General features: G+C 49.7%; 1 protein-coding gene across 2 annotated transcripts in view; it reads left to right on the top strand.

Annotated features, from left to right (window-relative positions):
• Positions 1 to 13,726, top strand: part of ELF3 (E74 like ETS transcription factor 3) — a 136,204-nt gene that overhangs the window by 49,529 nt on the left and 72,949 nt on the right. The gene's annotated exons all lie outside the window — the stretch shown is intronic.

The raw sequence follows: 13,726 nt of genomic DNA, 5'->3' as shown, positions 1-13,726 counted from the left end.
CTCAGAAGTGCTGTCCACACAGACAAAACACTCGCTCATGTGTAAGTGGGGTTCGGTAACGTCAGCTGATCCCCTGCTGTGTGTATGGCAAAGTGTCCTGCTCCCTCCACAGTCAAACAACCTCAGATTTACACCTGGCTCCAAGTAGGCCTCGGCCTACTACCTGATTTTCCCTGGGCTCCGACACCGCCAATTGGTGCTCAGAAGTGCTGTCCGCACACACAAAACACTCGCTCATGTGTAAGTGGGGTTCGGTAACATCAGCTGATCCCCTGCTGTGTGTACGGCAAACTCTCCTGCTGCCTACAACTTCTGACTACCTCTGATTTAATATGTTCTCTGATTTGCCCTCTGTCTCCACTCTGTTTTGAGTATTTCCTCCGGCCTACAACACCGCCTGTTTCTGCTCTCAAGTGCCGTCTGCACAATCCACACTTGTTCCTGTGGTACCTGGGTCCTGTAACATGTGCTCATCTCCAGAGTTGAGCACGGCAATGTATCCTGCTTTGTCTACATTCCCACTACTTGTAGTGGAAATGTAGACAAAGCAGGAGACATTGCCTGACTCACCTCTAGGGAGAAGCTGCTGTTACAGAACCCCAGTAACACAGGAACAAGTGTGGGTTGTGCAGACGGCATTTCAGAGCAGCAACTGGCGTGGTTGGAAGCCAGAGGAAATACTCGAAACAGAGTGAAGACAGAGGCCTAATTGGAGTACGTTGACAGTAGTAGTCTAGAAACAATCGCAAACTGCCACCAAGTAGGCCTCGGCCTACTACCTGATTTTCCCTGGGCTCCGACACCGCCAGTTGGTGCTCAGAAGTGCTGTCCGCACAGACAAAACACTCGCTCATGTGTAAGTGGGGTTCGGTAACGTCAGCTGATCCCCTGCTGTGTGTATGGCAAAGTGTCCTGCTCCCTCCACAGTCAAACAAACTCAGATTTACACCTGGCTCCAAGTAGGCCTCGGCCTACTACCTGATTTTCCCTGGGCTCCGACACCGCCAGTTGGTGCTCAGAAGTGCTGTCCGCACAGACAAAACACTCGCTCATGTGGAAGTGGGGTTCGGTAACGTCAGCTGATCCCCTGCTGTGTGTACGGCAAACTCTCCTGCTGCCTACAACTTCTGACTACCTCTGATTTAATATGTTCTCTGATTTGCCCTCTGTCTCCACTCTGTTTTGAGTATTTCCTCCGGCCTACAACACCGCCTGTTTCTGCTCTCAAGTGCCGTCTGCACAATCCACACTTGTTCCTGTGGTACCTGGGTCCTGTAACATCTGCTCATCTCCAGAGTTGAGCACGGCAATGTCTCCTGCTTTGTCTACATTCCCACTACTTGTAGTGGAAATGTGGACAGAGCAGGAGACATTGCCTGACTCACCTCTAGGGAGAAGCTGCTGTTACAGAACCCCAGTAACACAGGAACAAGTGTGGGTTGTGCAGACGGCATTTCAGAGCAGCAACTGGCGTGGTTGGAAGCCAGAGGAAATACTCGAAACAGAGTGAAGACAGAGGCCTAATTGGAGTACGTTGACAGTTAGTAGTAGTCTAGAAACAATCGCAAACTGGCACCAAGTAGGCCTCGGCCTACTACCTGATTTTCCCTGGGCTCCGACACCGCCAGTTGGTGCTCAGAAGTGCTGTCCGCACAGACAAAACACTCGCTCTAATGTAAGTGGGGTTCGGTAACGTCAGCTGATCCCCTGCTGTGTGTATGGCAAAGTGTCCTGCTCCCTCCACAGTCAAACAAACTCAGATTTACACCTGGCTCCAAGTAGGCCTCGGCCTACTACCTGATTTTCCCTGGGCTCTGACACCGCCAGTTGGTGCTCGGAAGTGCTGTGCACACAGAAAAACACACTCGTTCATGTGAAAGTGGGGTTCGGTAACGTCAGCTGATCCCCTGCTGTGTGGAGGGCAAACTGCTGCTGCCTCCAAATTGTAACTACTTCAGATTTAAACATTCTCTGATTTGGCCTCTGTCTCCACTCTGTCTCTAGTATTTCCCCTGACCTCCAACACCGCCAGTTCCTGCTCACAGTTGCCGTCCACGCATTCCACACGTGTTCCTGTGTTACTGGGGTTCTGTAACGTCAGCAGATCCCCCAATGTGTGTCCGCCACTGTCTCCTGCGCTGTCCACCTTCCCACTGCAAGCGGTGGGAATGTGGACAGAGCAGGAGACATTGGCAGACAAACATCAGGGGATCTGCTGACATTACAGAACACCAGTAACACAGGAACACGTGTGGATTGGGCAGACGGCTACTGTACGCATAAACTGGCGGTGTTGGTAGTCACGTGAAATCCTGGAAACAGAGTGGAGACAGATGCCTAATTGGAGCACGTTGACAGTCTGTTGTAGCCTACAAACAATCTAAAATTGCCACCAAGTAGGCCTTGGCCTGCACCCTGGTTCTCCCTGGGCTCCAACAACGCTAGTTGGTGCTCAGAAGTGCTGTCCACACAGAAAAACACACTCGTTCATGTGAAAGTGGGGGTCAGTAACGTCAGCTGATCCCCTGCTGTGTGGAGGGCAAAGTGTCCTGCTCTCTCCAAAGTCAAAATACCTCAGCTTTACACCTGGCTCCTAGTAGGCCTCGGCTTGCACCATGATTGTCCCTGGGCTCCAACACCGCCAGTTGGTGCTCGGAAGTGCTGTCCACACAGAAAAACACACTCGTTCATGTGAAAGTGGGGTTCAGTAACGTCAGCTGATCCCCTGCTGTGTGGAGGGCAAACTGCTGCTGCCTCCAAATTGTAACTACTTCAGATTTAAACATTCTCTGATTTGGCCTCTGTCTCCACTCTGTCTCTAGTATTTCCCCTGACCTCCAACACCGCCAGTTCCTGCTCACAGTTGCCTCCCACGCATTCCACACGTGTTACTGTGTTACTGGGGTTCTGTAACGTCAGCAGATCCCCCAATAAGTGTCCGCCACTGTCTCCTGCGCTGTCCACCTTCCCACTGCAAGCGGTGGGAATGTGGACAGAGCAGGAGACAGTGGCAGACACACATCAGGGTATCTGCTGACATTACAGAATCCCAGTAACACAGCAACACGTGTGGATTGGGTAGACGGCTACTGTACGCATAAACTGGCGGTGTTGGTGGTCACGTGAAATCCTGGAAACAGAGTGGAGACAGATGCCTAATTGGAGCATGTTGACAGTCTGTTGTAGCCTACAAACAATCTAAAACTACCACCAAGTAGGCCTTGGCCTACACCATGATTGTCCCTGGGCTCCAACAACGCCAGTTGGTGCTCGGCAGTGTCTTTAGCACGGGGACTCCCTGTTGCCCAGCCTGGTTCCAGCACGCCTGCTGTATCCTGGTAGTGTCAAGGTCACTATGCCACCAATCCGTTGTCCTGTCGTCTTGCGGCCGGGTTAGCCGACTCTACGGTGCCTGCAGTTTAGGTGACTCCTATGTGGGCTGCGGGAACTGGCACTGAAGGCTGGATCCGTAGTGCCAATGGGACATGGACCCCCTGTAGGACTGTGGGTTTCGGTAACTGCGGCCGGCTTGTGGCCTGGCTACTTTGCTTTCAATGGGTACCTTCTGCTACCCACCTGGTTTCCAGCACTGTCTGCTGGTTCTCGCCAGAGCCTTTGGCCTAGGTGCCTCCATCTCGGTATCCGAAGTCCAGCACCGTCAGCTGGTCCTTGGTAGTGCTTTTTAGCACAGGTACCTTCTGCTTAGTAACCGTGGTCCAGCACCGTCAGTTGGTCCTCGGTAGTGCCATTGGCTCTTGTTCCTTCTGCTACCCATCCGGGTGCCAGCACTATCTGCTGGTTCTCGCCACAGCCTTTGGCCTAGGTGCCTCCATCTCAGTATCCGAGGTCCAGCACCGTCAGCTGGTCCTTGGTAGTGCTTTTTAGCACAGGTACCTTCTGCTTAGTAACCGTAGTCCAGCACCGTCAGTTGGTCCTCGGTAGTGCCATTGGCTCTTGTTCCTTCTGCTACCCATCCGGGTGCCAGCACTGTCTGCTGGTTCTTGCAACAGCCTTTGGCCTAGGTGCCTCCATCTCGGTATCCGAGGTCCAGCACCGTCAGCTGGTCCTTGGTAGTGCTTTTTAGCACAGGTACCTTCTGCTTAGTAACCGTGGTCCAGCACCGTCAGTTGGTCCTCGGTAGTGCCATTTGGCTCTTGTTCCTTCTGCTACCCATCCGGGTGCCAGCACTGTCTGCTGGTTCTTGCAACAGCCTTTGGCCTAGGTGCCTCCATCTCGGTATCCAAGGTCCAGCACCGTCAGCTGGTCCTTGGTAGTGCTTTTTAGCACAGGTACCTTCTGCTTAGTAACCGTGGTCCAGCACCGTCAGTTGGTCCTCGGTAGTGCCATTGGCTCTTGTTACTTCTGCTACCCATCCGGGTGCCAGCACTGTCTGCTGGTTCTCGCCAGTTTCTCAGCCGTCTTGTACCTTCTGCTACATTTCCAAGATCAAGCTTTTTGAAATTGTCTTTGGTAATCCTTATTGATCTCCATGACGATGACCCTGATGATGACGACCCTGAAGACCACACCAAAGAAGACCAGAAATATGACCCTAAATAATAAGACCAAGAGGACAAAGAACATGAAGACAACCACCAAGATACAGAACAAAAGACAGAAGAACAAGAAGCAGAAGAAGCAAAAGCAGAAGAACATTAAGCATAAGACAAAAAATCAGCATAGAAGAAATCAAAATTATAAGCAGAAGAAGACTAAGCAGTAAATGGGGGTGAGTCCGTTCCTCCTTGTGGTGCCCCTGGAAAATGCCTGCTGCTGCAGGCCAAACTGAACGCGGACAAATCCTGTTGTAAATCTTTTGTGACAGGCAGAACATAAGGTGTAATCTTATAACTTTTATAGATAAGTACTACAGGAATGCCTGTCACCATAAGAAAATGAAGAAAAAGAAGAATAGGAAGAAGATGAAGAAATAGCATATGAAAATTAATAATAGCTGAATAAGAAGAATATGAAGAATGGAAAAAAAAATTAATGGGAAGAAGGTGAAGAAGAAGATGAATAAGGTGAAGAAAAAGTTGATGAAAAAAATGCTACTGCTGCGGATCATGAAGGAGAAAGTGTGGGAGAAGTACAAAAGAAGGTGAAGAGCATGGAAGTTGCGAAACATACATATCTGACTAAATATAAAAAAGTTAACATAGTCAATATCTTTTTAACTCCGAACGTCTTGAAAAACAAAATTGGAATTAATGCTATGCCATGTGATTTGAATAAACCACTATGCTTTTAATGTCTCCTCCACCTCCCACAATACATTCTACATGATTCTTATTTGTTTTCAATTATGTAGAATTAGCCAACAAGGAAATAAAGGCCTTTTTTTTAATTCCGATACCGGAAGTCCCATTGACTTGAATGGGACTTCCGGTATCGGAATCGGCGATACCCGATATTTTTTTCGTATCGGGCGATACCATCCGATACGATATTTTTGGGTATCGAACGGTATCGCTCAACACTAGTAAGCGGCATTTATTATATTAATGGGCATTTTTTCTGGACATTGCGCTGAACATTGTTTTGTATTGGCACATTTTTTACTGGCCCATTTTGGTATATATACTGTATTGCCTTATACTTACCCTTCTCTATTTATGAGATTTGTATATTTATGATTGTCGGCTGCAGTGTTTTTCTGTGCACTCCTGCAATTATCCGCAGTATTCTCTGTCTGTTTTCCTCCATAGGCCCACATTGTTGGCATGTTTTTTTCATGTGGATTAATAAAGATTGTATTTGTCTTTTATACTTGATGGTTTCTTTTTTGCTCCAATCTTTTCCTTGGTTTGTATACTTCATTAGTGGGAGCTTCTCCATCTTTTATCCCTCCTTGACCAGCATTATGCCTCTGTCTTTGGATTGAAGCAATTGCTTCACTACTCACTATAGACACTATATGCTTATTTATCTGCTGCGGAGGATAAGTTCATCCGAGTCACAAGCCTCAGAAATCACAGGTTAACAGCAGCTCAGATTAGAGACCAGGTCAATGCCACACAGAGTTCTAGCAGCAGACACATCTCTACAACAACTGTTAAGCGGAGACTTTGTGCAGCAGGCCTTCATGGTAAAATAGCTGCTAGGAAACCACTGCTAAGGACAGGCAACAAGCAGAAGAGACTTGTTTGGGCTAAAGAACACAAGGAATGTGTAATGTCATTTGTGACTGGATACACCGCCTCCAGCAGGGCAAATTTCTATAACACCCGTGAACCTGGATACACCGCCTCCAGCAGGGCGAATTTAAACAGAGTTAAGGGAAACACCGGGGAAACCGTTACAATGGAGGACCCTGCAATAGGGAATGGGGACGTGGAGAACTCCTGCACTCCCCTGAGTCTGTGTCCCTACACTCCTGACGATCCCTAGGCAGGTTCCGCACCTTGCGACAAGCTGGATACCTCAAATCCCTAGCTCGCCCTGCACCTATCCCTTTCTAGTGAACTGGATGGTGCAGAAACTAATCCCACCACTGCTCTAAAACACACACAAGGAAAGTCACAAACAAGGAAAAACACCACTTAGCTTTGCTCTGTTGTTATTGCTCCCAGCAACAGAGTACAAAACCAAAGTTCAGCTTCTCCCCTGAAGCTCGACACCTGAATTCAGCTTCCGCCTGAAGCTATTACACCAGAGCTACCCTGAGCTGCCAGGAACTCCTCTCTGTAGTTCCTTCCTTCACCAGACTTGGTTGGAAATGAGCAATATCACCAACAGTGAGTGAGACCACCTTCTACTCCTTTATAGATAGGAGCCAGGGTATCACACCTGCTTCATAATCACGTGCAATAGCACTAGTGGCCACCGGGGGCAAAACAAGAACAAAAACAACCACAGTGTAATGACCCTAATGGCCACCGGGGCAAAACTAACTTTAAGCAAACAGCTTAAAGGAAAAAAAAAGGTTACTTGTGTAAAATCTGTCATAATCCAACCTGGATCATGACAGAATGGACATTAGACCAATGGAAATCTGTGCTTTGGTCTGATGAGTCCAAATTTGAGATCTTTGGTTTCAACGACCGTGTCTTTGTGTGACGCAGAAAAGGTGAACGGATGGACTCTACATGCCTCGTTCCCACCGTGAAGCTTGGAGGAGGAGGTGTGATGGTGTGGAGGTGCTTTGCTGGTGACACTGTTGGAGATTTATTCAAAATTGAAGGCATACTGAACCAGCATGGCTACCACAGCATCTCGCAGTGGCATGCTGTTCCATCCGGTTTGCGTTTAGTTAGACCATCATTTATTTTTCAACAGGACAATGACCCCAAACACACCTCCAGGCTGTGTAAGGGCTATTTGACCAAGAAGGAGAGTGATGTGGTGCTACGCCAGATGACCTGGCCTCCACAGTCACCAGACCTGAACCCAATCAAGATGGATTGGGGTGAGCTGGACCGCAGAGTGAAGGCAAATGGGCCAACAAGTGCAAAGCATCTCTTGGAACTCCTTCAAGACTGATGGAAGACCATTTCCGGTGACTACTTCTGGAAGCTCAAGAGAATGCCAAGAGTGTGCAAAGCAGTCATCAAAGCAAAAGGTGGCTACTTTGAAGAACCTAGAATATAAGACATATTTTCAGTTGTTTCACACTTTTTAATGCGTTAATTCATAGTTTAGATGCCTTCAGAGTGAATCTACAATTTTCATAGTCATGAAAATAAAGAAAACTCTTTGAATGAGAAGGTGTGTCCAAACTTTTGGTCTGTACTGTATATTAAAAGTTTAGATCACCCGCTATTTTCCTGCAAATGGAAAAAAATGGATATATTGGAATCACTGAGTTTATAACTTTTGACTTTCAAAACTAATAAAATATTATATTTATTTTCTGCTGAATACTGAAATAAAAAAAGATCTAAGTGCAGAATTGCTGCATTTTGGTGAATTTGGCTCCCCCAAGAAATGGAATGAAAAGCGATAAGAAAAGAGCAATGGCCGGAGCTGAGCCTCCCCTCCTCCCAGAAGAGGCGTGGGCAGAAGCCAACATGAGGGGGGGTTGGAAGGTGAAGGTGGGGTAGTGGGCTTCAAAGGAAGGGGCGTTGTCTGATATATAGCTGGGAGCAGTGGGCCTTCCTCCTCCCAGTTCCCGCTCTTTCCACATGAAGCCAGTACTCACCATGTTGGCGGTGGACCTCTCATTGGAGTGCCTGAGAGCGGCTTGTCGCAGCCTCCAGGATGGCTAGAGGTGCTGGTGGCGGTGATCATCCCCAGGACCTCCGGGCAGTCGGCCCAGCCAGCAGCGAGGGAGCGGCGCTCAAGGCGGGTGAGGCTTCCTGAGCGGCTCTCACCCAATTCGCCTCCACGGGCCTTGCGTCGGCACAGGAGCCCCTCCCGGGACCCTCCAGGCCGGGCGCCGGGTGTTTCCCGCACCAGTGGCCTGCTTCCCTCACCAGGCACAGTGGCAGTAGGCCCGGCAGCAGCAATTTAACGGCCTGCAGCACTGCAGGGCATGTGCCATCCACCCTCACAAACGTGGATAGGGGGCTCGCTCCGGTCACACACAATTCACCACCGGGGGCCGTGGATGTTTCATCGCAGATGGATGGAGTGGCACCAAGGGCTCTCGACGCGGCGACCCAGGCAGCATCGTTATCTGGGGACCAGCAAGCGGGATCCCCCCTGGGTTTCGGGTCCTATACCCCTTTCCCTCGGGGGGAGTCACGGACGTCAGCGGCAGTCCAGTGGGGCCAGCATCATTAGCCGAACTGGCGAGAACTCAGCCGTGGATCCTGGTTGTTTGGCTGGAGGGTTCACAGCTCCCCCGCAGCTCGGTGAGTACACCTCTCTGTCTACTGTATATCATCCACTTTTGTCTTCATCGCCCATGCGGGTGGGTCCCTTGGCGGACTGTTTGAATGTTGGGGGGTGTTAGGGACATGCTCACGAACGTGCGCAATTTACTCTTACGCTTGGAGCGGGGTTTCGTTGCACTGTCTCTGTTGGCTTGGGGGGGGTCACAGGCCGGGGACAGGCTTGGCAGAGCGGGTCAGTACTGGCTGGGCGCGCATGTGAACCAATGTCGGTGTCTGTGCAAATGGAAAAGGAGAAGGAGTTTTGCGTGCATCTGGACGACAGGGCTCACGGAGAGGTATATGTATGTTTTGAGCGCATTTGGAAGGATGAATACGTGGAGATATTCTCATTGTTGCCTCTCGAGAAATTTAATTTGGATAAGAGTAAGAAGGAGGATAGCAAAAAGGAGGAGGAGAAGCGTAGCTGGCGCCTAATCCCTCAGACGTTTGTGAATTGGCAGCAGGCGTTTGCCATTTTGGCAAGCATCATCGGGGAAAGGGCTCCGGACAATTGCTCTGCACTATTTTGTTACCTGAATGTGATAGGTGAGGCTTACAGAGTTTATGGGGTCAGGCGTGGCTGAGGTACGACGAGCAGTTCCGGCAGAGGAAGGCCGTTCGTCCAGCCATCCGTTGGGACCAGAAGGATATACTGGGTTGTGGATGCGTGTCATAGCACAAAACAAGTTTGGGAGCTCCTTTCTTGGGGGGGCTGGCAGCACCAGCCAGAGCAGCTGTAACTCCAGCGCCACAAGTGGAAGCAGGCAGGGGCAGGCAGGAAGCCACAAGTTGGGGGTTTGCTGGCAGTTTAACGACGGCCAGTGTAAGTTTGGGGCGAATTGTAAATCTCTGTTCCACCTGCAACGGTGCTTCCCACGGAGCGTCCAAGTGTTTCAAGAAAGGGAAGTCTAGAGCTGGGGGTGGTAATTCACAAGGGGGAGACTCCAGTGAATCTGGAAAGGATGGTCCCTTATCTAAATAGATATATGGACAGGGAAAAAGCGGCATTGTTGTATGGTTTTGTTATTCCTCATCCCCCTTTTGTTATTCCGCTTGTTTTGAAGAATTTGCATTCGGTGCTGCTTCATGCCGCGGTCGTTTTGGAGAAAATTGAAAAGGAAGTCTCGTTGGGCCGCATGGCTGGCCCTTTTGTGTCTCTTCCGTTTCCGGATTTGGTGGTTTCCCCTTTGGGTGTGGTTCTGAAAAATGAGCCAAATAAGTTTCGGCTTATTCAGCACTTGTCTTTTCCACGCGGGAGGTCGGTTAACGATGGTACTGATCCAGAGTTATGATCGGTGGTCTACTCCTCATTCGATGAGGCCGCACGGTGGGTGCGGAGCTGTGGTCGGGGGGTCCTTATGGCTAAGACCGACGTTGAATCCGCATTTCGCCTTTTTACCGGTCCACCCAGATAGCATGAAGCTGCTGGGTTGTTTTTGGGATGGCAAGTTTTTCGTGGACAGGTGTTTACCTATGGGTTGTTCATTGTCCTGTGCGTATTTTGAAGCCTTTAGTTCCTTTCTCGAGTGGGTTGTGCGCGATGTTTCCGGTTTTGAATCGGTCATCCATTACTTGGATGATTTTTTGTGCGTCGGTCCTGCGGATTCCTTGCGTTGTCACAGGATATTGAAAACCATTCAGTGGGTGGCTGAGTGTTTTGGAGTCCCGCTGGCGCCCGGTAAAACGGAGGGCCCAAGTACGTGCCTGCGTTTCCTGGGGATCGTCATTGACACTGTGGAGTGGGAGTTCAGGCTGCCTGAGGACAAGTTAGTGGATCTGCGGGCGGAAGTGGTCAGAGCGCGCCGTTTGAAGAAAATATTGTTGCGTGATCTCCAGTCACTGTTGGGGAAGCTGAATTTTGTGTGTTGTGTGATGCCGATGGGGTGAGTTTTTTCACGTAGGCTGGAGAGCGCTACTGCGGGGATTCAAGCCCCTCATCATTTCATCAGATTGTCGTCGGAGCTCAGGGCAGATTTGGCAGTTTGGGAGTCCTTTTTGGTCGGGTACAATGGCCGCTCTCTGGTAATGACGGAGGTTGTTGGTAACGACGCTCTGGAGTTGTTTACGGATGCTGCCGGTGGTATTGGTTTTGGTGCTTACTTCAGAGGACAGTGGTGCGCGTCTCATTGGCCGAGGAGTGGATTGCATCCGGCCTGGTGCATAACATTATGTTGTTGGAGATTTTTCAGATTCTCATGGCTGTGCATTTGTGGGGGCGAGAGTTTCGGGATCAGCGCGTGTGGTTCAATTGTGACAACATGGGCGTAATGTGCGTGATCCATGGTCTTACCGCGTCGTCCCCTCCAGTCGTTCGAGTGTTGCAACAGTTGGTTTTGCAATGCTTGTCTTTGAATGCGCATGTGACCGCGTCTCACGTTCCTGGAGACAGGAACGAAATAGCTGACTCTCTCTCTTGTTCGCAGGGGGATTGTTTCCGCTCTTTGGCGCCAGAAGCAGAGGTCGAGGGTTCAGCTTGTCCGGAGGAACTGTGGAGAGTGGATTACGGGTCGCAGAGTCGCTGATTGAATCTTCTTTGGCCCCAAAAACTTGGCAGGCCTACCGGGCAGTATGGCGGATGTGGGAGGAAGTCATTGCAGCCAGCCCGGTCATCGGTTTCAGGCAGGATCAGGAGGGAATGCTGTTGGCTTGGTTGGGGCGCGGCACTATCGAGGGCTGGTCTTGTGCAAAAGCTTCACGTGTTTTGGCTGAGTTGTCCTTTGGCTTTCGCTTACGGAGAAGTCATGATTTGACAAAGACGTTTTTGGTCAAAGAGGCGGCAAAGGGTTTTTGCCGCTGTAAAAATAGGGGTGATTTGAGGAGGCTGGTATCTTTCAATCTATTGGAGCAGTTGGGCCTCGTTCTGGAGTCGGTATGTTCTTCGCGTTATGAGGTTTTGTTGTTTCGTTTAGCTTTCTCGTTCGCATTTTTTGGGGCTTTATGGGTGGGTGAGCTCGTTTCTCCCAGCAAAGGATTGGTAGGCAGGCTATTGGCTAGGGATGTTGTATTGACGTTGAGCGGTGTTGAATTTTGGCTGCAACGGTCCAAGACGAATCAGTCGGGAAAAGGCCGCCGAGTGGTGTTGGGCAGCGTGCCTGGTTCTCCAATGTGCCCCGTTCAGTGCTTACGGATTTTTTGGGAGCTTCATCCCAGCTTGAGCGGTTCCCTGTTGTGCCATGTTGACGGCGGTAGTTTGTCCCGGTACCACTTCGGTGCCGTTTTTAAGAAGTCCATTCGGTTGTTGGGCCTTGACTACTCCCGCTTTGCTCCTCATTCTTCAGGATAGGGGCGGCAGCTGGGGGGTTTGGGTTCGGCTTCTGTACAGCACATTGGTGGTTGGAAGTCTAATCGCTGCCAAAGTTACGTTAGGCCTTAATTTTGGGGGGGGTGGCTCGGGTGGAGCACAGGTGGTGGACAGGGAGGGTCACGTTCTCTTGCATTTTTTTTTTTTTTTTTTGTATGTTTTGATGTTAGCACTCCCCTTTTTTGTTGCAGGTGTCGAGCCTTTGCTGGTTTGGATTTTTGGTCACTCCTTCGTTCATTGGGGAGAATTGCGAGCTGATGTCAGGAATGTAGGCAGACAACTGGGCTTCCCCAGGACCATGCCATTGGTGCGGTGGTTCGGTTTCAGGGGAATGGAGTGGAGAAGGGTATTACAGGAAATTCATGTGTGTGCCCAGTTGGACCGCGCACCGGACATTCTTGTTCTTCATGTTGGGGGCAACAATTTGGCGGTGCGACCTTTCCGGGAACTGATAAAGGACATCAAGCAGGATTGCTTGCGGTTGTGGTTGTTGTACCGGGGGGTCACCATCGACTGGTCTGAAATTGTTCCACGCAGGCGTTGGCGTTCCATGAGGTCCTTGGTAAAGGTCAACAAGGCCAGGATTAAAGTTAACAGGGCGGTGTCTTCCTTTGTGGTTAGGAACGGGGGTGTGGCTGTGCGTCATTTTGACCTTGAAAAGGGCGATTTTTGGTTGGCTGACGGTGTCCATTTGAATGCGGTTGGTTCCGACATTTGAACTCTCGGTCTTCAGGAAGGCAGAGAGGGCCATAGCATGGCGTATTAGGGGGGGTCTCGGGCCGTTGAGGTGTTCAAGGGCCCTCGTTGTGGCGGTTAGGAGGGGGGGAGTCCTTGGAGCCGTTTGGAAATTGGTTTTGGAGACTCACTGTATAGGGTCTCCTCCGTTCATAGGTATGGTGGTGGTGATCTGGTGAAAGGTGGACAGGGAGTTTCCGTAAAGTGGGCGGATCCCCAAGTTGCTTAGTGGACAATATGTCTCGGTGTGTTGGTGCTCCAGAGCCTGTGGGGTAACGGCTGGGAGTAATATGTTGGGTTTTTGTCCACAGCATTTTGGGGTAATTCACCTAGATCTTGTGGCTCCAAGGACTCCTTCTCATTGTTCAAGTTATTGTATTTATGTTGTTCATAATACATTATTATTGTTGTTTGTCGATTTAATAAAAGGCTACTGTGGCCATACAAATTCCAAAGAAACTTCTGGTCTCTGGTGTTATTAAGCGGCGTATGGGGTTAATACAGGTGGGTGTTGTGGACACCAATAAAATCCAGGTTTCGGGTCCATAAAAGACAAGACCTCTATAAACTGAAAAATAAAAAAGTTATGGCTCTCGGATTATGGAAACACAAAACTATTCTTTAATACACATATGTTATCGCCTTAAGCGCACTTAACGCAAACTAAGCACAAAACGTGAACAACTTTTCAAAGTGTTTACTCCTGATTTCTGGCATAAATACTTTTTAAATCGGAGTAATTGATGGCTTTTTTTACGCTAAAATGATAGCTCGAAGTTATAGACCTACAGCTTGAGGTAGCACTACTGAGCGCCTCTGATGGTAGCCTATCCTCTCCTTATCTCAGTCAGGTCCAGTGTTCAGGTGCAGAATC

Source organism: Dendrobates tinctorius, unplaced genomic scaffold (assembly GCF_039654945.1).
Source record: "Dendrobates tinctorius isolate UK_male_01 unplaced genomic scaffold, ASM3965494v1 ptg000312l, whole genome shotgun sequence".
In the NCBI taxonomy this organism is placed as follows: Eukaryota; Metazoa; Chordata; class Amphibia; order Anura; family Dendrobatidae; genus Dendrobates; species Dendrobates tinctorius.
The sequence above is the reverse complement of the archived record's forward strand: the minus strand, read 5'-3'. Positions and strand labels throughout refer to the sequence as shown.